Raw genomic sequence first — 4,590 nt, forward strand, 5'->3', positions numbered from 1 at the left:
GGAAAAAATATCCTGGCAAGGCCTTCGTGGTTCACTGCCAGCGACAAATCCAGGTGAGCTCTGCTGAAGTATCTGTTGTCCTTGGAGGTTTTTGTACGCAAAAAGTGCACAAGGACGAGTCGGAGTGTTTTGTCTGATATTGATGCCTAGTTTTATAGTCTGGTCTCCATTCAGATGTGAATATAAAGTGCTTAAGATTCAGGGGTGGATGACGAACTGGATTTTTTTCTTTTTTTTTTTTTTACATTAGTGAAAGTTCGGAGATAATTAGAACGATCTAACAACAATCACATCCCTCAAACCAAAGAGAGCCGACAGTGAGTTAACTGAAAAAGCAAATAGTTTCTCAAACTTTAAACTGAAAAAGAAACGTGAGCTGAATCTTGCTGGCATGAAAATTGCGACAGAATATTAATTCTTTTTCACAAACAGTATGATGAAGGCGGTGTTGCAGTCTGATACAATAAATCCATCCATTTTGTATTTATTCTTCAATAAATTGAAGAGCTCATGTTGTTTAAGCAATTATAGGAGCTTCCTACAGCTTTGATGCCTGCTGGCACTGACAACAAATGTTTTATTTTAAAGCTTTTCATTATTTCTCTGTAAATTCTTGGACACATTTCCCCGTTCAGATTATTCAGATTCCTCTTGAATAATAAATCATGCTGAATTAGAGCATTAAATACCATGAAGAAAATGATTTTAGTGTTGGAAAAAGTTCCTATTTTGAATAACAAAGCCTCTTAACATGATGGCTCTGATTGTCAGTAGTTTGTCTCCCAACTAAAATGAGAAATAAACATACTTCAAAACTATAACACAGAACCAGGCTGTAATGAGAAATGCAAACAGGTGACCTCCTCTGTCAGCAAGGTCACCTCACTGACCGTGGATTTGAAAATCTGTGATATGAGAAGTTCAAGAGCACAAACGTGAGGTCTGAAATATACTTATATTAAACATATTCATATAGGACTATGCAATCAACTACATACTGCATCTCGGCTTCATTTAATGGCTGCTCGGTCACCAGGCCAGGCCAGATTCTGACTTGAGTTTTGACGTTTACTGTCAAAAAGTGGTACATGAAGAACAACAGATAAAAAAAGAAAGAAGGAAAGTAGAAAAATTGCAGGAAATTTGAGATAGAACATCCTAAGAAAGTCTGGAAAAGGATAAAGAAAATCTTTATGCAAAGGGCGGAGCAGATTCTCAAACTGAGTGGGGGATTTGAGGTGGGGTTAGGGTCGGGTGGGGGTGGAATTTATGTTTAGGCACTGGACAACGCCGATTTATTTTTGGGATAGACAGACAAAGCAACCTGTGGTGTTTTGAAAAAAAGTGTCTCCCAGTCAAACAAATTTAGTGTTAAGTTTGACGAGGCTGCAAAGGAGCTCAAAAAGAGATGTTGTGGAATAAATTGGAAACAAGTAATCTTATATTATACTTTTCAACTGTGAGCTTCTCTTTGTTGATTTGATCCTTAATCCATGGCAGTTTCAGTCTGACGTGCACACTTCTGTTACCTGTGATCGTTTATGTGCCCAGGTCTGTCGGATTCATGTGCAGTCATTCAAAGCTGACAGCAGACTCCATTTCAAGCTGGATTCCCCTCAAGACACTGAAGGGCCGTCAGAGGACACAGCCAGGCTGCTCCTTTGGACCGAGCGGCTTCATCTTCAGCCAAACACAATTACATCAAAAAGCTCAACATGTGACACAGCTGCCAACACAAGCTCTGTAAGTTATGAAAACATTCATACGTCGAGGAACTCAGATGTTCAGATTGACATGATTGTCATTTAGAAGCAGAAAAACGAAGCTGCTCTAGTTTAGCATAAATACTCTAAATAAAGGGAGAAGCCATTTTTGGGGGATAAAAAAACTGCAGATTGCAACTTAGAGTTAAGCTATTGAATTAGTTCAATTTATTTCAATTTTTTTTTTCCCTGAATTGAAAATAATTGTTGAAGTCGTTTTATGACTTAGGTCTTTTCAAATAAGTTTTGCATAGGGTTATTGCTGTAACCAGAAAGCACCTCGTGTAGCGGTCTGAATGATTTCCTGTAGAAGTCTGAAGGGTCTCCTGTAGAAGTCTGAAGGGTCTCCTGTAGAAGTCTGAAGGGTCTCTTGTAGCGGCCTGAAGGATCTCCCGTAGAGGTCTGAAGGATCTCCTGTAGAGGTCTGAAGGATCTCCTGTAGAGGTCTGAAGGATCTCCCGTAGAGGTCTGAAGGATATATATATATATATATATATATAGCCTACATATATGTATATATAAATCTAAATTTGATATGCATGTTTTTGTATGTATGTATATATATATATATATATATATATATATATGTATATGTGTATATATATATATATATATATATATATATATATATATATGTATATGTGTATATATGTATATATATATATATATATATATATATATATATATATATATATATATATATATATATATATATATATATATATACAAAAGCAACAGGGCAAACAAGATCCACCAGCTCAGACAGGAGTTGAAGGTCCTGACGCTGCAGTTTAAGGAGGCAAGAGAGGAGGAGAGGGGACCTCTGTCTGACTTGCGAAACATACTGTGCAAGAAGCTCATGACCTTGAGGAGGGCTGAGTGGCATAGGAGAAGGAGGAAGGAAAGAGCCAGGAAACGCACTGCCTTTGTAGCAAATCCACTTGGGTTTACAAAACAGCTGCTGGGGCAGAAGCGTAGTGGCCAACTTACCTGCCCCAAAGCAGAGATTGACCATCACCTATATGCAACCTATCAAGATGCTTCCAGGGAGCAAGAGCTGGGCTACGGCCATTCCCTGATTGACCCACCTGCACCAACACTGGACTTCGATGGGAGGGAGCCCAGCTGGAAGGAGATCCAGGAAGTGGTCAAGAAGGCAAGATCAAGCTCAGCCTCAGGACCGAGTGGGGTACCTTATAAGGTATACAAGAGCTGCCCAAAGTTACTCCCCAGGCTCTGGAGCATCTTGAAGGTGATCTGGAGGAGTGGAAAGGTTGCTGAACAGTGGCGCTTCGCAGAAGGTGTATGGATTCCGAAGGAGGAAGAGTCTAAAAACATCGATCAGTTCAGAACCATCTCCCTGCTCAGTGTTGAAGGCAAACTATTCTTCAACATTCTTGCAAGGCGTCTGACAGACTACCTCCTGAGGAATGCCTACATTGACACTTCAGTCCAGAAAAGAGGGATCCCAAAGATACCGGTGTGTCTGGAGCATAATGGAGTTGCCACCCAGCAGATTAGGGAAGCCAGAGAGAACAAGGGCGACCTAGTCGTACTGTGGCTGGACCTCGCAAACGCCTAGGGGTCCATACCTCACAAGCTCGTCGAAGAGGCATTATGCCGGCTCCGTGTCCCCACCAAGTTCAGAGACCTCATTCTGCACTATTACAGCAGGTTCAGTCTCAGGGTCTCAGCGGGGCCCACAACGCGGTGGGAGCAGGCAGCAGAGCGCAAAGTCACTTGGACTGAGCTGTGGAGAGCCGAGCCCCAGCGCCTAAAATTCCTGATCCAGGCCGTCTATGACGTGCTGCCAAGCCCGTCTAACCTGTTCTGTTGGGGGAAGGTGGGGTCTTCAGCTTGCACTCTGTGCCAGAAGAGAGGGACCCTGGAGCACATCTTGAGCTGCTGTCCGAGAGGCCTGAGCGAGGGGCGCTACCGCTGGCGTCATGACCAGGTCTTGAAGGCTATAGCGAACACCATCTGCAGCGGAATTGCCCACTGCATGCCCCTCCGCCCAGAGAAGAAGACCATCTCCTTCATCAGAGCTGGAGAAGAACCACCAGCTGCTGCCAGGACCTCCTCCTCTGGCCTGCTATCAATGGCACAAGACTGGGAGCTGAAGGTTGATTTGGGGAAACAATTAAAGTTCCCGGACAACGTGGCCATAACATCACTAAGGCCAGATGTAATGCTCACCTCAGCAACCTCCAAGCAGGTCGTGCTTCTGGAGCTAACGGTCCCTTGGGGAGACCGCATCGAGGAGGCCAATGAGAGGAAGAGGGCTAAGTACCAGGCTCTGGTGGAGGAGTGTCGACTCAACGGGTGGCAAGCAAGATGTGAGCCCATTGAGGTGGGATGCAGAGGGTTCGCAGGCCAGTCCCTCTGCAGGGCCTACAGTATGCTGGGCATCACTGGGGCCAGTAAGAGAAGGGCCATCAAGGAGGCCACAGAGGCAGCAGAGGTTGCCTCACATTGACTGTGGATCAGGAGAGGAGATTCGTGGGTAGGGTAACGCTACCTGGACACAAGCTGGGGGATTGATCAGGCTTGGTCTCCTGGAAGAGAGTGTATGATGTTGAAATGACCCGAAACACTCAATGACCCGAGGTAACATCACTGATGATGTGTCCAAGTTGCATCACTAGTTGATGTATGTTACAAAGATTCTATTCACTGGTTTACTTATGATGCACCAGACAAACGAACATGCAGATATTTCAGTTTGTTGAAGCAGGTGTATGACGGCATCTTCACCTCCAACCACACAACGATAAGCAAACTGCATTGGGACCTGGAAGGTGCTTGTTTGCTTATTCAGGTGGGGCAG

At 44.1% G+C, this 4,590-nt stretch overlaps 1 pseudogene; it reads left to right on the plus strand.

Moving 5' to 3' along the window:
- The first annotated feature begins 2,505 nt into the window (after positions 1–2,505).
- On the plus strand, positions 2,506–4,239 carry LOC133454480 (uncharacterized; annotated as a pseudogene).
- The last annotated feature ends 351 nt before the right edge of the window (positions 4,240–4,590 follow it).

The sequence above is a fragment of the Cololabis saira genome, chromosome 11 (genome assembly GCF_033807715.1).
Source record: "Cololabis saira isolate AMF1-May2022 chromosome 11, fColSai1.1, whole genome shotgun sequence".
NCBI lineage: Eukaryota > Metazoa > Chordata > Actinopteri > Beloniformes > Belonidae > Cololabis > Cololabis saira.